Source organism: Ceratotherium simum, chromosome 19, assembly GCF_057802395.1.
Source record: "Ceratotherium simum simum isolate JZ-2026a chromosome 19, ASM5780239v1, whole genome shotgun sequence".
NCBI lineage: Eukaryota > Metazoa > Chordata > Mammalia > Perissodactyla > Rhinocerotidae > Ceratotherium > Ceratotherium simum.
Genome location: NC_141918.1, coordinates 20080033 through 20105943, shown reverse-complemented (window position 1 = coordinate 20105943; position 25911 = coordinate 20080033). Strand labels below are relative to the sequence as shown.

The window sequence follows — 25911 nt, the reverse complement described above, 5'->3', positions numbered from 1 at the left end:
AGTGTAAAAGTTCAAAAACTTGCTAGTAGCACTACATATTCCATTGGTGAAGAGAAACACAGCAGCCTCACCAAGTATGAGAAGTATTCCTTGAACAGCAGCAGCAAAACAATTATTTCCTTCTGTGAAATCAACTTTCCTCACTGCAACCACAAAGCCCTCAATTAAAAGGCTGGAAGAGACAGCTTGGTTTTATGCTCTCCAAAGGGATACAGCTATATAAAAAATGTAATCAGCTACAGGAGAAAGTCCTAGACCAGAAATAGTTAGAATGCACCTAACAAAGGTATGTTAAGAAACAAAACTAGAAATTAATTGTTTCAACAATCAGATATTCAAGGGTACAAAAAGCAAACAACCCTTCTATATGAGTTTGCTGGGGCTGCCATAACAAAATATCACAGCCTGGGTGACTTACACAAGAGAAATTTAGTTTCTCACAGTTCTGGAGGCTGGAAATCCAAGATAAAGACGCCAGGATGGTTGGGTTCTTCTGAGGCCACTCTCCTTGGTTTGCAGATGGCTACCCTCTTGTTGCCTTTTCACAGGGTCCTTCCTTTGTGAGTGTCTCTTCCTCTGCTTATAAGGACATTAGTCATATAGGATTAGGGCCCCACCCAGATGGCCTCATTTTTACTTAATCACCTCTTTAAAGACTTTATTTCCAAATCTGGTTGTATCTGATGTACTAGGGATTGGGACTTCAACATATGAATTTGAGGGGGACACAATTCAGCCCATAACATCTTCTTCCCCCAAAAGACAAGAAAAAGCTTTCACAAGAAATCATTTGACACGAAGTCTTTTTTCACTCCCAACTCCCAGTTAGTAACTTTCCAGATTTCAAAGAAATTTAGAAATCACATTTTTAAATCTTTATAAGCTTGCTAAGAGCATTCAAAAAAAGGCAGGTGGTATAGGAAAATTAATCTTAACTGTTGTAGATTTGAGAGATTCTTTGCTCCACCCACTGTGGGCCACTTTTCCATACAATAGAGAGAATGCTTTTGTGATTTAAAGAAGAGCCTATAGAAATGTCGAGAAAGTGTGGGTAAGTACTGGGACTGTCAATGCCACCTCAGCATTGATGGCACCCCTTCATGGTGCATAGAAGGCAAGCATTTTGGAGGACTGACCCCCTCCAGGAGAGAATGTCCATGAGGTGTCATCCAATACCAACCCCTGCCTTTCTATCTGCATATGCAGGACCTGTCCAGTTACAATGATTGGTTCAGAAGCGGACACATGAAGAACTAATTTTGTCCAAGCAGGAGGAGGCTTCAAATTTTTGACTACTGGGAAAAGAGACGTTCTCTTTCTAGCTGGACAATAATGCCTGCAACTGCAGTAGTCGCTTTGCAACCACGAGAAAAGCAAGTCTAAGAATGAAGCTATTTGTAGGGAAAAAAAAAGCTGACAGAATTATAAAGAAATTGAGTTAAGCTTGATCAGACTGTACCCAAAAGCCCCCACCTCTGGACTTTTAAGTTATATAAGCTAATAAATTTCTTTTACTATTTAAGAACGCTTAAGATGTGCATTCTGTGATTTACAACCAAAACCATCTTTACTAATATACCTCGTAATTTCCAACTGACAACTAAGTACTATTTGTTTGCTTTTTTATTACTGTTGCAAACGGAAAAAACTATAATTTTTAAAAATAAAACTTGGCCGGTTAATTTTGGCTATATAGACAAGTAAGGGAACCAGAACTGAAAACTGAGAATTAACAGTGGATCACCATTTAGGAAAATAACTTCACTACTCTGTGCCCTTGTATTTCTTTCGTGTTTGCTAATATTCAACTCCAAGAAGCATGATGAATATTATTAAAGTGATAACTATAAAGTACTTTGAGCTCTGATTTAGAGAGAAATATAAAGTACATCATTAGTATATGGAAGCAAATATTGTGTCAAGATTAACCATTGAATTGAAAGCATCTATTCCACTCTCTCCCATTACTCACACTGAAAACTAATCATGAAATAAGGTTAATGAGGTAGAAACATACAATTTGATAATCAAATCCAGAAACAAAAGATAAATGTAGTAGCTCCCTCTCCAGGAAAATTAAGAATTCAACCATTTTCTTTCCAGATTGAGATTGGCTGCTGGCTATTACTTGCAAAAGAAATGTATCTGAGAGGGGCAGGAAATTAATTCTGTGGCACATAGAAATAAAGATATCTATTTTTTTTCTTTTTAACGACAGCAGTGATTGTAGCATTCATAATTGAAAACTATAAAGAAACTGGAGAAGTGAGATTCAAGACACAGTGATAAATGAGAGGCCTCAGGAGCTAGGCAGTATTTCCCATATTCTCATTTAACAAGTTACTATTTCTATCTTGTCTGAGTGAAGACCTTTGTAGAGATCTGAGATGTAGTAGTCATTAACAGGATACAGACAACTTGCTAGTGAAAATCATATGACTTTTAATATTTTTAGCTTAATTCAGTCTGACTTTTCTGACTTTTCAGGATATTTCTCAAATTTCATACTTAGGAAGATATTTGGAAAGTATTTGTAACTCTTTCTCACATTGTGTACAGTCATGTGCCACATAACAGCGTTTCAGTCAGTGATGGACCATATACATGAAGGTGGTCCCATAAGATTAGTACCACATGGCCTAGGTGTGTAGTAGGCTATACCATCTAGGTTTGTGTAAGTACACTCTATGATGTTCTCACAATGACGAAATAGCCTAATTACACATTTCTCAAAATGTATCCCTGTCGTTAAGCAATGCATGACTGTATTTATAGGGAATCCTACACATTTATAAAAAAATGATACTACATCAGTTTGTCTAGTATCTTCAAAATATAGATTAATGCAAAGCATCAGTCAATGCCTAATGTTCTTTAGTGATTTAAAGGAGAAGAGGGCAGGGAGGAAGGAAGCAGTGTGCTCCGAGAGGGCACAAAGTACATCCCGGATGAGTTGAGAGGAATCAAGTCTCAGATAGTCTGATTTGATGCTCTTCAAAAATTTTTTACATGTATTTCTTTACAACATTTGGATTCTTGAACATTTATCCTACCAATTACCTACAACGGTTAAATACTACTACCCCCCTCACCCAGTTTTACTGAGATATAGTTGACATATAACATTCTGTAAATTTTTAGATATACAACATAACGATTTGATACATATATATGTATATATTGTGAAATGATTATCTAAAAAAGATTAGTTAACACATCCATCACCTCACATAGTTACAATTCTTTTTTTGTGGTTAGAACTTTTAAGATCTACTCTCTTAGCAACTTTCAAATATACGATAAAGTTAAATACTTTTTTACCTACCCAGTTTGATATCCACTTAATAGATGGGAGAAAATGATGGCTGGGTTTAAGACACTCTACTTTCTTTATTAATGAGAAGAATTAGTGACCTCTTTATTATACCTCAAATTTCTGCGCCCATTTAGTGCTGTTCCTAACTAGATTTCTAGAGTTACCCCAGAAGACACCCAGATGCAGTTGACCTGTCCTCTGTGAGGCAAAGCCCAGCTTTCACTCAACCAACGAAAACACTTCTCATATTACTCTTCAAGTAGTGCTTTGAATGCATTTTTAGCAGCATTCTTCTGAGAGACAATAATTCTCCACTTACAACTCTATCAAATGAATGGGCAGTAATACTAAACTATTTGGACTTGGCAGACTATTCCTAGGCAAAGTCACACAGCAAATCATAGTGTAAAAGGGCCATACATAGTGACTCAGGATGCTGCGACTCTATGTGGACAGGCACATAGGTAAGTCCTAACGCAGTCCCTTCATCCTAAATGGCAGTGGCTACAGAGCAGATTGCTTCAGGACATTTTATGAAAGTATAATTTCCAGAATTATTCAACCCCGCTCCATTGATTCATTTATTCAAGAAATACTTACTGAACAGCCGCTATGTACCCAGAGCTAGGCCTCCAAAGATGAACAAAATAGACATAGCCTCAGCCTTCTCAGGGCTTTTGGTCCAGTGAAAAAGACTGGGAGTGAAATAGGCATTTAAAATGCAATGCGAGGAGTGCCACAAGAGCTGACAGTGCTGTAGAAGACATGGCGGGCACCAGATGCCCGTGAGAGGGTCATCCATGTGTAAGTCTAGGTCACTATTCAAATCTGAACCTCAGGGAGCAGATCTGGGCTGAATTTATAGATCCGGGTATCACCAGCATATACAGTGTGTAGTAGCTAAAACCATGACAGAGGAACTGATGACCGTAGAAGGGTCAATGTCCAAGGACAGAATCCCAGGTAGCAACAGATCTTAAAATACAGGCTCCTTCCCTATGGTTTCTCAAAACCTAAATCTGATCTCCCTAAGTAAAGATGGAAACAGTTTCAATGGCACTAAATATATCTCTCAAATTATTTCTACAGGCTCTGGCATCAAGTGGACCTGTGAACAAGAATGCCCTCTGATCCCTTTTTGAACGTTTCTCAACTTCATTTCTCTAATTCATTGCTTGTATTTCTTCAAGATTGCCATTGTTTTCTCCCTCAAATTATGGAGCTCGAGAGATCTTTTTATGACAAGAAGCAGGTTTTGGTGATTAAAAATAGTTTCACAGCTCACAGTTATGTCTCGATTATGTAACTCCCTTTATATTGGATGGTTGCTTCCTGGAGAAAGAAAAGGATAAATTATTCCTTAGGTCCAAAATATCCTAGTTGGAACTCAAAGCTCACGAGAGATGAGGAAAGTGAATCTGTATATAACAAAACTCTGCTCATAGCTTTGTGTAACAGATCTCTGGAGAATTTATGGGAGTTTTGTTCTGCATAACTTTGGCAAGCAAACTAGTATACGGATATGCTCTGTGGCCATTTACAGTGCCCTCTAGGAAGTAGGAAGGCAAGATTGATGTCTTTACCTGACAAAAATCTTTAAGGAAGGCTTGTCTCCTTAAAGTGTGTCTGCACTGGATCTGATAACAGGCAAACAATTTGACTTCACCTTAGGCAGCAAAGACAAGGAAGGAGAGTATAATTTCTTCCATTCTCTTTGATAGATTTTCTTTTCTCTCTGTTGAAATGAGATTATCTCCTTCAGACATTGTAATATATTTTGGGGAAAAAAACTCTGAATTTCTATTACATATACTCTACAGGGGCCTGACCCACGGATGAGGCTCATCTTGAAGTAGAAGTTATCCTAAGGCTCACTCACTATCAAGTTTATTCAAAGCATTTAAGCCTCAAGGAAGCAGGGCTCTGCTCACTTTCCTTTAGAGTCTAAGTTTAATATGTATTTTAGCCTTCAAATGACTTTAGGTTAAAGCATTTTCTTGCTGTTACCAAGTCTGCTAACTTCAGAAATCATATATCCAAAACATCAATTTGAATCTATTTCTTATCTGCAAATCTAAATTATGGAATCACACTTTTCCTTTCTGTGGCCACACTGATAAAGCTAAAATAATTAGAAAGCTGATAGCAGTGGCTTAGCTCAAATCTCAGGATGAATTAAGTATCTTGCTATTATAAAACTTCCAAACCTAAAACTGGAACAAAAGTGGGAGTCGTTAGAATGTTATCTCGCCTCTACGCCCTGATCCTTGGGAATTACATGTGCTTTTTATTATCATCATTGTTACCAGGCCAGCTCCACCCAGCTCAACCATAGGAAGGTTTTAACTGTTCACAGATCTGGAGTGTTCTGGAAAGAGGTGGGCAGTCTTCCTATTGTGTGCGGCTGGGGAACGCAGGTTGATTTTCAGTGGCACATGGATTAGGTGCTCCTGAGGAGCTATTGAACTGGCATCACCTCCTTTAATCCATCCTACACGCAGCTGCCAGAATAAATCTCCTCAAGCACAGTGTTCCCCATCTCAGAATCCCCTATGCCTCGTCCATGCCTGATGATTATAGTCCACGTCAGGCATCCAAAGAGCGCCACCAACTGGTGCTTTATTGCCCATGGCTCTCTTTCACACACTGTAGAGGCTCGGGTAAAAGGAGGCCCTCTTCTCAGCATGTGCCTCACACCTCCCTCACCCCGGCTTTGCCTCACATTGCTCTCTCTACCTGGAATGCTGGGTCCACCCTCCCTTAACTCTAATTCCCACACTTTAAATTCCAGGCCTATCAAAATTGCCACTTTCTTTACAATGACTTCTTGATCACTTCTCCTGAATTCTAACACAAATTTATCTGAAAGTCTCTAATTTATACTATCTTCTCTCCTGTATTGGGATTATCATTGGATATGTTTTATTCCTCCTAAAAGAACTAAGGTCCAGGTGGGCAGAAATTATCTTTTCCTCTAGAACCATAATTATTAAAAGTTCAGACAAAGAAAAGTTTGCTTTTGGTGGAACTCGCAGCTGTATTTTTTTTTTTAGCAATGTTCAGATTTCAAAAATGTTTATTCTTGACTCTGCTGATAATTGTGAATCATTGAGTTTTATCTGATGTTGCTAATAGAGACCCGATCTGAGGCAACCAAATTTCTGTGACTTGGTGAAATGAGAGTAGCTTTTCAAAAAGGGTTATGCTGTGAACACATTTGTTTTAGGCATTAAAATATTCATCCATTTGGGGTTATAAGGCATGGTGGGATAAATTTTAAGTCAATATTTTTATTTTATCCCCAAAATGTTCCATTGTGATTTCCAATAAAGACTTCTTTGTCTGTCTTAAACTTGGTTACATGTCATCTAAATTAATAATTATGTTCCTCATTAAAACAAATGCACTCTGGTGATGATAGAAGAATTCAATTCAATTTAACAAAAATGCATGGAGTGCTGATTGTGTAAGATGATGCTAGGGAATTGTATAACGAAAGCAGTCTATTTTCTCAAGTAGTTCAAAGTCTAACAGCCCAAATGTTAAGCCACAGTCACATAAAGGCAATTAGAGAACATTTTGTTGGGACTTGGGTGTATGTATAGAGTCAGAATAAAGATATTAGATTTGTTTAAATATTAATTTATTTATACCACAGGAGTAGTGATTTAATTTTTTCTTATTTTAATGTCTTTTCAACCCTATTATAAAATATACACTTGCAGCAATATATATCTTGGGCAATACAAAATTGTTACAACCTGAGCTTCCTCAAGGCCACTTTAGGGTTTGGAATACAGTCATGCACTGCATAATGATATTTTAGTCCACGACGGACTGCATATGTGATGCTGGTCCCATAAGATTGGTACCATATAGCCTAGGTGTGTAGTAGGCTACACCATCTAGGTTTGTGTAAGTACACTCTATGATGTTTGCACAAGGACAAAATCGCTTAACAAGCATTTCTCAGAACATAGCTCCATTGTTAAGTAACGCATGATTGTATTTCATTGGTCTCCTAGGGTCAATAAAGTTATCAAGAATTCAGAAGCAAATAGCCTTCCTAGCACATTTCCATTGCTCGACTGACTTGCCATGTAATTTTTACTAAAAGTAAAACTGTAAAATTTGAAAAAGTCAGCAGTCCGAGTCTGTTTTTGACGCACTAACAGAGCACTCACACTTTACCGACCTCAGTGATGGGACTTGTTGGATGATTATTCACTCATGTTTTGATTATTTGGTTTTTGATGGTGGTGATTGACTGGCTTCTATCTTCCAAACTCCTCAGAGCCCTATGAGGCTCTTAGAATCAAATAATTTTCGAGATAGGAGGGACTTGGCCATCTATCTAGCCCGAATTTCCCATTCTCTAGGTAAGAATCTGAGACCTAGAGTGGTTAAGTTAATTGCCAAAGGTCATTTAGTCATTTACCGTCACTAGAACCTAGAACTTCACATTTCTAGCTTAGTGACTGATTCATCTCCTACGATACGCAGTTAGAAAGAACTCTAGTTATCATCAGCTTGGTGAGGTATGTAGTGGGTTAAAAATGGTTTTTAGTGAAGTATTGGCCTTCAGTTAATTGCACATGTACTGCCCAGTTTCAACACTTTTTTTTTCCAACATAAATGTTTCTTCTGAAGGCTTCTCTTTGTAGTTGTCTCTAAAACTAATTTTCCCTTCTGTGCTCTTTATCCCATGTTCAGTGGTTCTTTTTACCTTTATCTCTGATGTGAAACCTTATCAAATGTACTCTTTTTTCCCTAAAATATTAACTATATCTCAGCTCTGGGTATCTTTTATCTAGCATGGCTGTGATATCTTCAAAGAATTCCAGCAGATTAGTTATGCAAGCCTGAATCCATCGTGGCCAGCCATCATCCAGTGATGCTTCAGCACTTTGTGTGAGATGATTGTTTGACCAACCCCCTGGGGTCTTCATCATTGCAATTAGCACAGGAAGGATGGAGAGAGAAGAAATCTTCACTCTGGGTGCTACTAGTGGCAAATGTTCACATTGCTTTTAGAAATATAAAGAAGGCTTACTTCTGCTGTATGTTTAAGATCTACAATTATAAGCTTCCTGAAACTTAGTTTTTCTCAGAAAACACACCAATCTCTTTAGTATTTCTATATCCCACAGTTGCTTACCCTTTTCTTTTGCTTTAGGATAAAAATGAGGATAGTAGGTACTTGTACAAGTAGGGAAAAAAGATACTGCTACTCTGATATTGGATAATAAAAAAAGGGAGAGTGGCTTTGTCTTGTATGTGAGAAGGTAATTGTGTCTGTGCTGATAGTTACTCTTTGGCCTGTGAATTCTTTGCTCTCAATTTAATTTCTGGAAGGGAGGCATTTGTTTGTAAGATATTTTACATTTCATTATGAAATAATAAGAGAGCTAAAGCAAGCTTGATTAAATTACAGCTATCCAAAGATAAGAGAATATTCAGTTCCAAATTTAGTGTTGTACAATAGGGCTTGTCAATTAACAGCAATAAAACCATGGCTGGAGCAGACCCACAAGCACATTTAGCTAGCTTCTCGATGCATCTTTTGAAATAAATTTAAAATTCATTTTACCATTTTATAATAAAACAAAACTTTCACCAAGTACTAATGCTGTTCTATGGTAACATGGAAAACAATGAGAAAGTACATAAAAACTTAGAGATATCCCTTTGGCTTCTTTTGCAACAAAGTGGCACTCCAGAATTAATGTATTCTTCTTTAAATGTAGTTCCAAAGCAGGAAAAGCAAAGAATATTTACCATATGCATGATGCATCAAGATAATTTTTTATTTTACTTTCATCAAATTTGCCTATTCTTAGGAAGTACAGGCATTTAAGCTGGATGGTAAAGATTTGACCCTTCAAGTTTTTCTTTGCAGTTTCTAAATTTGTCATTTTTGTGTTTAAATTAGAGCCACATTTTAGATTTGGTATGTAAAAGGTAACCAGAATCATTAATAAATACTTTCCTGTGTGGATTGAGTACTAAATAATAAAGTAGATAAAAAGGTTCTTGAGCTGTCTACAAACCAGTAGTGTGATAGGATACAAATAGAAAAGGACATTGGAATTGTCTTTGGAACTATGATTTATTTAAAACATATTTCTGAACCCTATGTAAGAGGCACCAGGGTAGGCCACTTCAAGAAGGCACAAAGCTGCATGGTCCACAGCAGCCCCTGCGATTTAGAAGCTCACATCTAATGAAATAAGGCAGATTATTTCTCTTTTGCTCAAAATCAGCCAGTTTCCCATCTTACTCGGATCTGAAGTCAAATCTTCACTGTGACTTTGTGACCTTAAGGTTTAACAGAATAGGCAACCCCCCACTCCGATTCCATCCTTGCCACTTCTCTAATGTGCTCTTTCAACACAAGCTTTCTCACTGTTACCCCAACAAGCCAGGCACATGTCTGCCTCAGGGCATTTGCACATCTGCCTAAAGGCTTTCTTCAGATATCCACAAGGGCGTCTCCTGAACTTCATTCAAATCTTCACCCCAAACTCTCCTCAGTGAGGTCTTCTTTGACTACTATCTCTAAAATTAAAACTCATCCCACACTTCATATTTTCCTACATATTTACCTTCCTTAGCATTTACTACTACCCAACATACTCTATATTGTACTTATTTATTTTTCACATTGTCCATTTTCAAATAGATTGCAAGATCCTTGATGGTAGGAAATTTTGTCTTCTGCATTCTCTACTGCGTCCTGAGTGCCTGAAACACTGTGTGCCCCACAGTAGGTGCTCAGTATATATCTGTTCAATGAATAAATAAGTAAAAAGGCAAAAGGGATGTGTTCACTAATAGCTATAACATAATAAAAAATCATAAATAGTGTAAGCAGAGAATAGATACAGTCTTTAAGTTATGGGACTCTACAGCTCTGTGTTTCAGGATGGCCTTCAACAAGTGGAATTCTTTCCATCTCTGTTGTATTTTCTGTGAAATGGGCTTATGTGGTTAATAAGCTACCTTCTCTCTCCCATAAATACTGATGATATAGTGCTATTATTTCTTTAGATTTTTTATCATTTTAAAGAGAAGCTAGGAAGATATCTATTCTTTTCCAAGAGTAATTATAAAAATGCATCTTCAATTGTTAAGAATAATTCCACTTTAAAAATAGACAGTTTGATAATAGATCTCAAATATGAAATTAATTTCTTCTTTTCTTTTCTAATCAGCCTCCTCCTATTTGGAGTCTTAATAGCTGAAATAACAGAGATCCATCGTGTTTTTAATCAAATTAGCAAGCAGATTTCCTCCTTTATTGCCCTTCCATAAAAATCTATTTAGCATAAAATAAGGATGCTGTAACATCTCCAGGCAGTATTTGATTATGTACAGACTTAAATGCTTCAAATTCTAACCAATTATTGAAGGGTGCAACTAATTATATCTTCACTTCTAATTCAGCAATCTGTTTTTCCAGTTGTTTCAATCTGGCATATCATTCTTTTCTCCTCTCAGCAGAAAAAAGATATAATAGCCCTGCATAGCATTGATCAAGCAATTTCCCTAAATGAATAACTGGTGCTCTTTATAGGCAACAGTGGAAGCCGCAAACAAATATCATCATTCGTTCAACTAACTGGAAAAAAAATCACCAAGGAAGAAAGAGGATTTAGAAACCAACTTTCCACAAAAGTAAGAGTCACAGATGACGTAATAAACAGGTTCCCATTACTCTGTGTGTGTGTGCGCATGTGCGTGTGCAAGCTCACGTGTGGCTGAAGGCCCCACGCTGTGAAGACACATCCAGATGAGAGAACTGAAAGAGAGAGCGGTCAACAGGAGACCCACTGGGGGAGGAAGAGACGTATGGTTCACTGTGTATCTGGAAAGCTTCGCCTCTTTGCTCGCTAAGTCGGGCTTTCGGCGACAGGTGGACAGGCAGAGTTAGCCATCTCCAAGGGGCAAAAAGCAAAGCAGAAGGGGATGGGGTGGGGCGTGGGGGGAGATCTGCTTAAATTATTTAAATAATGTCCACAATGTCATGTGGTCTCTTCCTAGCTTTTAACAGAGCAGTATGGTTCACACTTATCTTCTTTGTTCAGAGGGATACACAACTTGGCCAGTCTGTCTAAAATTTCAGTCCACCCACCAAGTTCGTATCTTTATATTTTAAAATAATCTCATTGATCAAATACTGGTGCTAATGGTCCTGTGCTCAGCACTGACATACACCAAGGATATGGTATCCTGAGGATTGGAAGTCGAGGCATGGCGAAAGGCAGTACTAAAAAGCAATCAAGAAAGGAAGAAACAAAGGGAGAAGGAAGGAGGAGGGAATGGAGGGAAAGAAGGAAGGAAGGAAGGAAGGAGAGAGGAAGGGAGCGAGGGAGGGAGGGAAGCAAGGATGGGAAGAAGGAAGAAGGATGGAATCATATGATTCACCTGCTTTTGTTTTTTCTGTGAGGAGGACCAGCCTTGAGCTAACATCTGATGCCAGTCCTCCTCTTTTTGCTGAGGAAGACCGGCCCTGGGCTAACATCCGTGCCCATCTTCCTCTACTTTATATGGGACGCCGCCACAGCATGGCTTAACAAGCGGTGCGTTGGTGCGCGCCCAGAATCTGAACCTTTGAACCCTCGGGTTGCTGAAGCAGAGTGCGCGCACTTAACCACTTGCGCCACCGGGCCGGCCCCATTCACCTGCTTTTTGAGAAATTACTTCTTGTCCAACCATTAGTTTATATTTTATTTGGGCCCTTGTCATCCTTATTCTCTAGCCATCTTACAATTTTCTAAGCACACTGAATCAGTTCCTGTTTCGTTGCCTCTGCTCATTTTTCTCTCTCTGCCTGGAATGCCACATTCCAGAAAACATTTCCTAAACCTCCAGACCTTTCCTGACTACTCTTGACCACAAAGTGAAACTTTCGTGCAAGGTATTTGGGCAACTCCAAAGATCACAGAACTTGCTTGAAGCCTACACCATCTCCTCTCCACTGTTTCTATCTCAATTATTGAAATAAATTTTGCTACTAATAGTTTTATTAATAATTTTACTAATAATTAGTATTTGCTAATCCTAAATTGACAAGCAGTACCAAGAGCACTTTCCTTCCTTGGTCAAGAAACCACTTGAGGCAAGGAGCTATATCTTTATGTTGCTTTTCCAGTACCTATCACAGTGCGTGGTGTATAATATATACACTCAATGTATGCTTATTGAATTAATACCTACCTGCGAAGGAATCCTCAACTCCTCTAAATTTTTCTCCTATTTTATAAATGAAATAATAGCACAGATGGCATTTGTGTGGGCTTCTGTGCTCCTGGGCATTGACCCAAGCAGTCACATTCAGGATGTCATTTCATCCTCATAACAAACTTATGGGGTATATGGCATTTAGTACTCACATTTTCCAGGTAGAGAATTCAGGTTTAGAGAGGTTAAATAACTTGTCCAAGATTATGCAACTACAGAAAATGCAGAGAATCAGGTCAGGAGGCAATGTAAAGATAAGAACACATTCTTTAGAGTTAAAATGGTCTTGGTGTCATTTCTAGCCGTGACATTTGACTACTTACGCCATTTAGGGAAAGACTCTAAGCTTCACCAGAATTCAACTTCCTTCTTTCTGAATTGCAGGCGAAATATCTGCTTTGTCAAAATCACAGGGCTTTTATGAAGGTCACATGATATAATCTATGTTAAATTATTTTTTAAAATCATATGTTGCTATGATTTTAAGTTTATTATTATGTTAGAAACTTGATGATCCTATATATGCTCCCCTATATCTATGCTCTTTCTTGGATAAAAATAGTAATAATAAGAAAATAATAATAATAATGAGAAACCCACATTAGCTCAGTATATAGTAATAGAGAGTCCTAATATGTAAACACTACTCCTTACATGTAGCGTGTGTATTTTAATGAGATTTTTGAGGATGCATAAACAAAATAACGTATCATGAATCTTCTGGTAGCTACTCCTTTCTGTGAAATTTTCTGAACAACCTGCAATATTTATCCCATAATAGACTAGGATGCAGAGAAAATGAACTACTCAAGGTGGGGGGATGGGACAAAGGTGAAAGAGAGTAAAAAGACAAGCAGCCTCTGATCTGGGATCAGATTCCTTCAGTCACGTTATGTTCATTGATGACGAACAGTAAACAGCTCCCAATCAAGTCTGTCTTGATTCTGATCGCTTTCCTCCCTTGTAGATCTTCTGGGATTTGGTCTTTTGTTCACTTTCGGCAAAGTGCAGCCAGCTTTTTCTCTCAGACTATAACTTTAGATGGGACACTGGCACAGCCCAGCTCTTTTCTGGTCATTGTGCTTATTTATGACCTGGTCATGTTTCATTTTTTTCCTATTTATGGCCAGAAGGAAGAAAATTTGAGTACTGTTACAAGCACAGATTAATCTTGCCTTTGGTATCTGTTGGTAATATAAGAAGAAGCTGTACAGAGGAATTTAGGAACCAGAAACTAGCCTTAAGACTCGAAAATTCTAATGGGATTGATTTTCTTTGCCATCTTCCTACACCTGGTTCCATCTCTGAAATTACCAGTTTTTAAAAGGATTTTACAGCTTCTTAGGCAAGTTTATGAGAATACCCATTTGTATAAGCTGTTAACCTTACCCTTGACACTGCCTTTAAAATATCCTTCCACAGATATACATATATTGTTTAATTAATTCCTACAGAAGGGCTGGGATGTGAAGTGTAGGAAGGATAAGATCAGAATTGGGAGGGGTGTATCTAGCAGACAGGAAGAAGGTTATGAATTGTAATTAAACAAAAAGGTAGTTAGGGGCCGGCCCGGTGGTTCAAGTGGTTAGGTGCGTGCGCTCCGCCGCGGCGGCCCGGGGTTCGCCGGCTCGGATCCCGGGGGTGAACCGCCACACCACTTGTTGAGCCATGCTGTGGCGGCGTCCCATAAGAAGTAGAGGAAGATGGGCACGGATGTTAGCCCGGTGCCAGTCTTCCTCAGCAAAAAGAGGAGGATTGGCATCGGATGTTAGCTCAGGGCTGGTCTTCCTCACAAAAAAATAAAAAAATAAATTAAAGAAAAAGGTAGCTAAGTCATAGCCAGCAAAATCTCAGAGAAGACAAGCAGAATCTGGAGAAGTAGTACTATGTCAGTAGGTCAGGTGTCAGCAAGGACTGGTCTACCACTGTCAAACTTCCCAGATCTCCTGGGTTCTCAGCTTATAACATAATTCCAGAGCTCTCTTTGAAAACTCAGAGCAAGTTAATTCACCAAGTTTCCTATCCCTGCCACTCTGGATCAGTACATAAAATACAAGCCCTGGTGAAAATCCATCCTCTCCTTTCCCTTCACATCAACACTGCTCTGCTACTCTGCCTTCATCTCTCTCTCTCTCTCTTTTTTTTTTTTTTCGCTGAGGAAGATTTGCCTTGAGCTAATATCTATTGCCAATCTTTTTTTTTTTTGGCTTGAGGAAGATTAGCCCTGAGCTTACATGTGTGCCAATCTTCCTCTATTTTGTATGTGGGTCGCCACCACAGCATGGCTGCCGAGTGGTGTATGTCCGTGCCTGGGATCCGAACCCATGAACCAAGGCGACTGAAGGGGAACATGCCAAACTCAACCACTACACCATGGGGCCGGCCCCTGCCTTCCTCTCGTTTGACTCAAACCCATGCTTTCCTCTATATTCTCTGGAACTCTCTGCTTTCTTGACTTAATTTCCTGGGTCTCACATGAGGCTCCTCATTCTCCTACACTTCACCAGCCCCAGAGTCCTTTCTCCTCAATAGCTCCTTTATCCTCTACCTCTGGGTGAAATCCTCTTACATCTTTGATGCTCTAGCTGTCCAGGTAGATTACTTTCTATTTTTTTTTTCCTTCTTTACCACCCACTTTCCTGCTTCCTATTTGTTTTCAATAACCCCTGAATTCTTCGGCTTCTGACTCTCCGCTTTTCTCTTTAAACTAATCCTGCCCTAATTGAGGGCAATCATGTAGCTAACACACCCAACATTATGGCTACTTGGTTGCTTAACCATGTCATCTCTGGTGACCTTCATTTGCATGCTCCTTCAACCGTCATCCTCATGGCCAATCACCATAACCTATGGCTCTGCTTCTGAAATCTCACACTCATATATCCTACAACTTCTTATACTGCTACATTTCTCACTTCCTTGCTTCTACTGTCATGCTACTGAATTTTCTTGAGCTGAAAATGTTTTAATTCCTTTGTCATCCTCTTCCATTCTCCTGCTTAGACATTATCTCACCAAAACTCTCAACAACTTTACTCTTTGACCTTGGGCCAGTCCAACTATTTTCTCATTTCCTGCACTGAGATTGCTGATCACTTCTAGGGAAAATCATGTAACTAAATGGTGTGGTGTCAGTACAAATCCATTGTTCCTAATTCAACTGGGTCCTCAGTAGCCTGATAAAAAAGTCCCTAGCCACTCATTCATTCCTCAGAGTGGCTCTTTCATAACCCTCAGAACTTTCCTGAAGCCCCTAGGATTTAAACTTCTTTTCACTCTCAGCAGAAGAAATTGCCTTCTATTCAAAGAGAGTATAAGATTCAACAGATGAGAAATCCCTCAATATTCTGCATTTAAACTTATCAAGTTATCTGTATGTATGTTTATCAGTAACATTTTTTCTTTATCACTGTGAAAGATGAAACCCTGTAGAGCCCATCCCTTCTTGCTTCTTCAAGAATCTGAAGTAACCAACCATCCCTTAGCCTATATTTTCAGTGTCTCTGTTATTTACTTTTCTTCCTATCAAACTAAATAGTAGCTTACATTTGCTATCTCCATTTCCATACCACCCACCCAGTCTTTTATCTGGTTTCTGCCTTGCTGTTTCACTGAAATTGTGCTGGCAATGATGACTAAAAATTGATTCATTACTGAATCCAATGCACATTTGTTTCTTTTTTTTTTTTTTTTGTGAGGAAGATCAGCCCTGAGCTAACATCCATGCCAATCCTCCTCTTTTTTGCTGAGGAAGACGGGCCTTGGGCTGACATCTGTGCCCATCTTCCTCCACTTTATATGGGACGCTGCCACAACATGGCTTGACAAAGGGTGCGTCGATGCCCCTCCAGGATTCGAACCCGGGCCACCAGCTGTGGAGCGCGTGCACTTAACTGCTACACCATGGGGCCGGCCCCCCCATTTGTTTCTTATATATCCTACTTGACCTTTTCTGTTGTATTGATAATTACTCCCTCTTTCTTGATACTTTCTCTGTGCTTGGGTTTTATGAACATGTTCACTTATGTCTTTCCACCTGTAGAGTCTACTTAGTTACCTAACACTTATTTGTTCCTGTTATGCTCTCTATATTTCACATTCTGACTACTGTCTCTGAGTGCCTTCATCCATTCCCATGACCTTACCATCTATTTGCTAGTACGTCTATAGCCTAGGTCTTTTTCTTGAATTCATGATTCAATATCCAACTATACACTGAGAGTCTCTTCCTTGATTTCCTACAGGTCCTTCAAACTGGACATATATGAAAATAGATTCTCCATTTTATCCCGTCTGTTTCTGATGCTCCCTTTTATATACTTGATTTTAGTAAGTGGCTCCAACATCCACTAAGTATCAAATCTGTAAACTTGATCCACTCTTGAATTTTTAGCCCTAGCATTCAGCCAATCTTCAAATCCTGTCATTCTTCTTTAATATAGTTTTAATATTTCTACTTCTTTCCAGTATGATTATAACTCCTCTTGCTTTGTTTTTTGTTTTGATTACTGAAAAAGTTCCCTAAATAGGTCTCTAATCCATCCTTCACATTGCTGCCAAAGTGGTCATTCTAAAAAGAAAATTGGAGAAGTTCCAAACTTTTCAGTAAGGCATAAAAAGATTCTTCAGAATTTGGATGCTGTTTGCTTCTGCAGTATTACTCTTCCTGCTCTCAAAATATTTTTGGCAGACATCCTTTCTACAGGACTGACTAGAACCTTTCATATGCTAATGGAAAGAAACTTAGAGGACACTGTAGTAGGCAACATTTCTGAAACATTTCTTATTTGATCATGGAATACTTTTTTCTTTTTTCATAGAATAGCTACTAAAAAACTCTTAGAACTAGTGGTTTTCCAATATTTGTGAAAATGATCTACTAGCCTATATATTTTGTCTAGATTTTATCATCAGGATCAATATTGTTAAAGAATGAAAACCAATAGGAAAAAATACATTTCAGAAGAAACTGATTATTCAAATATAGCTTCCATATTGTGTTATAGATAACCTATCACAAACGTAATACCTTTGAGATAATTTGAAAAATCTGTTTAATTCTAATCAAACAAATAAAAATAAACCTGTATTTGTCTAGATTTAGCAAAGAAAAAAGGATATTCTATAGAAACTCCTTTTTATTATCTGGAAATTGAAGTGTTTTGTTTTAATTATTACCTAATTCTAAGATCAATATAGGACATAAAACATATTTCTTTTATCATTCAAATGTAAACACATTTCTGTCAAGATTTCAGGTATATAATGCATCACATACCTTAGATATGTGAACACTAAAATGAAAGAATATCAATATTCTCAGTGGTGAAAGTAGCTCATAAGGCAAAAGTCTAGCACGTATAACGTTAATTTCCAGCCATTGGACAATTTTTTTTTTTTAAAACGTGGATTAAATTGAGATTTGCATTTCCTGCACCAAAGGCAATCAACAACTGGTTGCAGAATTTTTCAGAAAGGATGACCTCTGCTTTAATGGTGTCTAATTCTTATGACACTTCTTTCTCTGAAATTTTACCTGAATCCTTCAAGCCAAGTATGAATATTCTTGAAAGAGAAACCTCTGCTTCAAAAGAGATAGTACATGCTGCAGAAAGGATAGGCTTCCTTGATTAGTAGAATTCATTTGTAGACACTTAAAAATGTCTGTATGTTACAGTGACAAGTGATATGAGAGGTAGACAGAAGGGAAGTGAAAGGATGCCTTATTAATGAAGCCAACTCAGGCCTGACTGCCGCCGCCACAGCTTCCGTACTGCTGACAGACTATATACACCAATGTCATTCCAGCCTGTTAATGTGTCCTCAACCTTGTTGCTAACCATCTGTGCTAAGGTTTTGCTCTTTTTTTTTTTTTTTTTTTTGCATTAGGAAGTGCCATTTCAAATTTCACTTTTCTTGTAAAATTCAAGTGCTAAAAAAAAAAGAACAGATAGGTGCTTGGGGTCTCTTCTCCAAGAATATGCCTTCACATATCTTTCTTTGGAAGCTGTCATTTTTCATTGTCAGCATTCAGGTCTATTTTTATAATGTAACAAAGAAAAAAAATAGAAGTGCATAAAAGAAAGAGTAAGGAATAAAAATCAAACAAAACTCCACCTTTGCCAAGATTACCCTGCCTCTTTTATCTAAAGACCTTAAATAGCTCTTTCTTTCCTTCTCTACAAAGTCATTTTCCCCAAAGACATAGTAATATCCAGTTCTGTACTGGAAAACTATTGCTGCCCTACTTTTTAATCGAGATAGGGCAGGACTAAATCACAATTGATAAGGTCTGAATACCAATACTGAAACTTTATTATTCACTAAACTCCACATTTTATTCAGATTTCCTTAGTTTTCACCTAATGCCTTTTTCTGTTCCAAGATCCCACCCAGGATACCACATTACATTTAGTCATCATGGCCCCTTAGGCAATTCTTTGTTGTGATCGTTTCCCCAAACTTTCCTTATTTTTAATAACCTTAAAAGTACTGAGGAGTACTGGTCAGATATTTTGCAGAATATCTCTCATTTTGGATGGTTTGATATTATTCTCCTGGTTAGACTGAGTGTATGGGGTTTGGGGAGGAAGACCAAAGAGATGAAGTGCCATTCTTATCCCCTCATACCAAGGATACATGTTATCAATATGACTTATCACTGTTGATGTTAACCCTTATTACCTGGCTGAGGTAGTGCTTCTCAGGTTTCAACATTGTATAGTTCTTCTTTTATCCCATCTCCATACCTTACTATTTGAGAGGAAGTCATTACATGCAGCTCATGCTTAAGGAGCTGGGAGTTATTCTTCCTCTCCTTGAGGATGGATTAAACATAATCCATGAACATAAACTATTTAGAATTCTTCTGTATGGGAGATCTGTATTTTCTCCCTCATTTATTCATTTAATCATTTATTCATATAAGTATGCACTCATGGATATTCATTTATACATTGGGTTTTACTGTAATACTACAGTATTTATTTGGTGATAAAATTGTTCTCTTATACATTACTCAAAATTGGCCATTGGGAGCTCTCTCAGTTGGTTCTTTTGTTCCTTTGATAGGCCCTGATTCTTTTGTTTTTTTGAACACTTTACTTTCTGGCAAATGGGATCCTTCAGGCTCATCTTGTATGTTTCTTGCCCCAGGCCTGGAATCAACCATTTCTCCAAAGAGCCCTGGGTCCTCTTATTAGAGAATGATATTAAAATCCTTTTATGTTTTAAATGGAACAGATATTGATTGGATGTTGTAGAATGAAAACAAATATAGGACTGATTTTTGTTAAGGAATACAATTGGCTAAGAAAACATGTCCCTTGACAAATGGTCTGTTTGACAACTATCATGGAATTCTTTAAGATTGCTGTACACTCCCAAATGAAAACATATGCGAGAGGAAGAATTTAGGACATGAGAGAGAGGAAAATAAAATCACCAAGTCTTTGAGAAAAGAAGCCATGCCTCATGGTTTCCATCCCTCCAGTGACTCACAATATGCCTTGAATTAATAAGTTCTTGATAAATATTTGCTGACGGATCTAAGATGACCATGAATCTAAATTTTGGCTTGATGCATACAGAAAACAAGAAAAGGTAAATGTCAAAGACTTATAAACTCTGTTTTACGTTTCCATGTGCCCATACCCTATTCTATTTTTTCAGTATGTAGTCTGTATGCTACAAAGATCAAGTCTGATTCATAAGTCATATTAAAAGTTTATATTCATAAGTCATATTAAAAGTCAGATTAAATAGATTATTTTTAAAATGTGAGAATAGCTTTTAGTTTGAGTGTATCATCATAATTATTTCTTTTCTCCTATTGCTTTAAAACCCCACACTGTCCCCAACCTCCTACATATACAACTTTGCCACACTTAAGTGCTTCTTTACATTTCTTTGAACCAAAATTTACTCTCCTCTGAACGTAAAAAGCCTTGGGATAACACAAGGGCTGAGAAAAAGATATTCCTAAGCATGACATCAATATTTCAGCATCTGAAGACCACTTAATGGATACTTAGTATGCAAAAGGATTGCCAATTTTAGATACATTAAAATGTTTATAACAATTAAAATATAAAGAGAAAATATAATAAAACATAAAATTATCTCATAACTTCAAGAAGGATGATGCTGTTTACATCTGACTCAAGGATAAATAAGTTCTAATGGATTTCTTTTCTTAGTAAAATTAAATCTAAACTTTCAATTATATCTATTAAGATTTGCAGCAAGCATTCAGAGGCTCTGTTAGATAGTTTTGAATACTGAGATATTTCTCACTGAATCTAACTTCCGGTGTTTCATCAGATATTAAGTCAACATATGATGCTCAAAGCTAAAAGCTTAAATGATTCAACTCACTCAACTATTAGGAAGTCAAGGGTACATGACTTTCTAATTTACTCTTTGGAGATATTTCACTCTGAAATGATTTCTTCATGATTTAATGCAGCATATGGATGTGATTTTTAAATATGCCCAATGATATCCCATCAATATTATTTCATAGGCAACTAGGAGATAAAAAAAAAAACATGGGGTATTGGAAAAAGTCAATCTATAAGTGATGGGGTCTTTTGCATGATTTTATTGTGGACTTGTTAAGGGATCCTATTACCTTAATCTCAGGAAAGTCATTTTTATGGCATTAAGTAACTGGTTTTGGCTATGCTGGATGTATCATTGAAATATGCTGCTTAAGGAAATCACTTAAAGTCACGGAGACGGCAATGTTGGTCTTGGGAAGAAATGTTTGTTTTCTACCCCTCATTTCAAAAGTATCTTTCCTGTCAACAACCAGTATACTATAGAAGAGGAAAACAGGTTTACATTTGCTGTGCATATCTTTACACAGTATGCTTAGCGTCCATAATTCTATATTCCCAATGCTCATACTTCTTTTGATGTTGAATCATGTTCAGGATTAATTAGATTGGCTGGCCAACTTGTCTCTGGCCTAAATCAGTTTTAAGTATTGGCATTAAGGTGTAACCTCTGGCATTTGCTTATTAACACCCTTCCCTGGGGCACAATAACTGGTGCTTATTCACTTCTAATCTCAGTAGAACATTGTCTGAGGCCACAATATTTTTCAAAGGAATAATAAGCAGTAACTAAAGAAATATCTCTTCTCTGCTAGCACAAATTTTCGGTGAACAAAATGTCCTACATATATACGCATATATACCATACATATACTAACTCTTGATTATACTATACACGTCTGAGTTTTTACGTAACTGTAGAAAAAATATCAGCCAGAATACTTACACAATAACAATTTCCCTTCCGCATTGTCTGCCATTCATATTATGTGACATTCAAAAAAGTCATTTGATAAAGTAATTTTGCCAATGACTTATTAGGCTTTCTTTCCAAACAACATATTTGTTCTTACCTTTGCAATTGGTTTTATAATGCCTCAGCAATTGTATGATTTGCCCCTTTTTTGAAAATGCCATGGAATTTGAATGTGTCATGTAGCTATTTGACAAGGTTCCATAATAGACAATGCACTGGGCACTAGGAACGCATGAATTGCAGTTGTCCTACAAAATAGAATTTAGGTTATTCATCAAAAATTAATTTAAATTTTCTGGAAACAAATCAATAAATACTAGTGAAAAATTAATATGTACATACTACAGGAGAGAGGCAGTATGTATAATGGTTATACACATGGATTTTGGAATTAATTTGTAATGGTTATAATTTTAGCTTTGTTTGGACTTTTGGCAGATTATTCGACTTTATCACCCTCAGTTGCCCTATTCGGTCAAATGGGGTTAATGTTGGTACCTGCCTCACAGGGTTATTGCAATAATTACATGAAATAACATACATATATAGCATGTATATTATATATTTTACGTATGTAAAATGCTCTTAACACTAAGATTGTCACATAGTTGCCACTCAATAATTGGTGGCTACATTTGGGAACTGGAAGAGAAATATTTTGAGAAGGACACAGAGAGTTTTGCACAAGGATAGAAGCATTGTTTGCAATCTCTAAATATTACATATAAGGTAAACGTTCTTGAATAAGTGATTGGTTAAAAAATTATGACCCAAACAAAGAATAGAATACTATACAGTTCTTAAAACAATACTATTGACCTATATAGAAAACATCTAAGATATAGTAACAAGACAAAAGAAACTTATAAAACTCTATGTATGGTATGATCCCTTTAAAAAAAATCCATTAGCTGTATATATGCACAGAAAATACATTTAAAGTCTATACACTAAAGTGTTAGCACTGTTCTTTTTATCTTTTGGTATTAACAGCATTTTTCTTTTTTTTGTGTGAGGAAATTAGCCCTGAGCTAACATCCACTGCCAATCCTCCTCTTTTTGCTCAGGAAAATTGGCCCTGGGCTAACATCCATGCCCATCTTCCTCTACTTTATATGTGGGACGCCTGCCACAGCATGACTTGATAAGTAGCGTGTAGGTATGCGCCTGGGATCCGAACCCATGAACCCCAGGCCGCTGAAGCAGAGCGTGCGAACTTAACCACTATGCCACCGGGCCAGCCCCTTAACTGCATTTTTATAATAAGCATATGTTAATATTATAATCAGGAAAATATTTTATTTAAAAAATTCATTTTTCTTTCTATCTGTTCACATCTCTTCTCTTTTTCTTTTTCAACTTGCTCCAAAATCAAGCATCTGATAATTTTTTGTTAAACTTGTCAACCTCATATTTTGTGGGCTGCTCTACCTAGAAGTCAGAAAAAGGAAGTACTTAAACATATCTGCTTGAAATCATTTTAAAAATCACTCCTGTTTAATTCAGCTCTTAAGATTCTACAGTAAAAAATTAAGCAAAGTGAAACTATCCAACATAGAACCATAGGAACTTACAAATAAATAATCTCTCTTTAAAGATCAAAAAGCAAAATTTACTTTTTCCTAGAGAGACTACTGATTTTGCAAATGATTTTGACAGAGTATGAACTATATGAACTTACAAAACCAGAGAAAACAAAACAAAATTTTAGGTCAGTATGTAAATCAGTACTTTGTAATCACTCCTGTAGAACTATAGAACTAATAGTTAACAGTTGTTGCAAATTTATTACATGTGAGACACTAAGTCCAGTAAATGAATTACACAACTTAATTTTTATTAACTACCTGAGGAGACTGGGGGCAATTTTATCCTCATTTCACAGATGAGGATGTGCAGCCTAGCATGGTTAAATAACTTTGTCCGGGGTTCCTCAGCTAGCAAGTTGTAGAGCTGAGGTCTGAACCCTACTAGTCTGCTTTCACCATTTATTAACTGAATTTTAAGATATGTTTACATTACTAAAAAAAAATAACTCAAGTGTTGGTGATTATTTCATTACTGTTTTCCTTTTCTGAGTTTTAATTCACCCTTGTACTTTTCTTCTGGCTGCTTTCATAGTTACTGAAGTAAAGCACCACAGAAGCTCAGATAATATTTAAAGCAAAGGATTGGCCTCTAGATATGGGAAAAGTTTCTTTAGAATTCTACCTCTCTAGCGTCATTTTTGGGGGCAATGGCATTTAAAGTTTTTGACTATGACCCAGAGTAAGAAATACATTTTATATCATTACCCAGCAAATACACACACACACACACACACAAATTATTCATATTGTCCAAAAATATACAAGAATCTTAATAAAAAGAAAAATGCTCTGAGCCAAACAGTATAATATGATTTTTGCATATTTGCCTTGCATTTTTAGAATAAGAATCTGCAAATAAGTTTTTGTTCAGGATGATTATGTTTCATAAAGTTTTTAAGAGCATTTATCTGAACTGATAAGTGCTTCTTACTTATATTTTAGCACAAATTCTATTAAAGTAGCTCAAAACACATTATAAGGTATTTCCTCATATTAAAAACGAATGTGTCCAAATCACCAAAAGCAGAACATAACAAAATGAAGTTGAGTAAGCATAAATGGCTAGCAAAAATTGTCTAGCAGAGGGTTGACAAGCCCCCAAACTGTCACCCCTCCTCATTCGCTCCCAGTCCAGGGACAATTTTCAGCTTTTTTGTGAAGGTATTGAAGATGTTCTCCCATATTATGTATTTTCTACAGTCTAATTCATCTCCCTTTATTATCTGAAGCACGGTTCTGCTGTGGAATGCACACCTACACACAGTAACTAGACTGCACCACGCAGCTGAAGCCAGAGAAGGACATATTTTATTTAAGGCAGAAAAACTGACATTTTGCTCATTTTCAGGAGCAGCTTACAAAATGCTTGTTAGGAAAGGAACAGCAGATACGTTAGTTCCTGCATTCTTTGTCTTTTGCTTAACTGCCTTGAATGATGTTGAGTACTAAAATAAAAAAAAAATGTTTAACAAAAAGGGAAAGAATTTCTATCCCAAATAAATTACTAGAGCTTGTAGAAAATATATATCAAATAACATGAAAAATAAAAGACTTTCGTATTTGTTCCAACATCAAGTGATGCAAATGTTAGGGCGGAAAAACACAATGTGTCGTGGGGAATTTGGGGATTTTGTAAGGAGGCAGAAGGGACACACAATTGATGGATAAATGGTACCATTAGCCTCTGCTCCATTTCGTGTTGGACTTGGGCAAATCTCTAACCTCTCTGAGGCTCATTCAGATGAGAAGTAGAGACTATAATATCTTCTTCATAGGTCTGTGGTGATAGTCAAAAACAATTCTTGTAATTTACTGACATGTTTTAGGCAATTAGCAAATTTTGAGCTCCCTTCGCCTTCCCTAATTCCCCTCCATATGTTAGAGAAATGGTTTGCTTGTTTGGAAACAGGCAAGAACTTTTCTGTGTAATAGCATGAAGGAGAAAGATGACTTCTTTTGGTTTCTATAATACCTGCAAAGTAGTAGGAAAGCTTTGCTCAATCTTGATTTCTTTGGGGGATTTGTGGGAGTGACTCCCAGGGGACTCAGGGAATGAACGTGTGGAAGCTGGGATTCCCCAAACTCCTGAGGTGACTAAACAACCACATACCTCCTCTGACAGTCAGGAAGCAGTAGAACGAGGAATAAGCTGTCTTGGTAGAGCTTTCTCCTCAATGATGGGAATTTGGGGCAAATGTCTGAGTCTTCCGTTTGGTTTTTAAAGAATTATGATTAAACTCAACAATGAACTGAAACAAAGGTGTATGTGTGTTTGGGAGAGTGAAACATCGCTACACTTGTAGTCTGCATAACTTCACTGGTTAGTGCTAGCAGCCGCTTAAAATATTGATACAGAAGAGGAAAGAAAGAAAAAAGAAGTTGAAAATGAGGAAAATCAGCCACCCTTCCAGTTATTTGTACCATGCCCGATAGCTGAATTTTTGGAAA

At 37.2% G+C, this 25911-nt stretch overlaps 1 protein-coding gene and 1 long non-coding RNA gene across 5 annotated transcripts in view; one reads left to right on the top strand and one right to left on the bottom strand.

Annotated features, from left to right (window-relative positions):
• Nucleotides 1-4457, top strand: part of LOC147914507 (uncharacterized) — a 36069-nt gene extending 31612 nt beyond the window's left edge. The window contains exon 3 of the long non-coding RNA XR_015555238.1: nucleotides 4406-4457. This is a non-coding gene — a long non-coding RNA (uncharacterized LOC147914507). The remainder of the gene's footprint in view (nucleotides 1-4405) is intronic.
• The window catches only part of FUT9 (fucosyltransferase 9), a 109360-nt gene that overhangs the window by 67547 nt on the left and 15902 nt on the right, over nucleotides 1-25911 (bottom strand). For 2 of the 4 annotated variants that reach the window (XM_087443898.1, XM_087443900.1), the window contains exon 1: nucleotides 419-655. The exons of 1 other annotated variant lie outside the window; for it this stretch is intronic. The gene's annotated coding sequence lies outside the window, so the exon portion shown is untranslated. Of the gene's footprint in view, nucleotides 1-418; nucleotides 656-25911 lie in introns of those variants that run through there. One more of the 4 variants, XM_087443902.1, reaches the window with a different exon arrangement.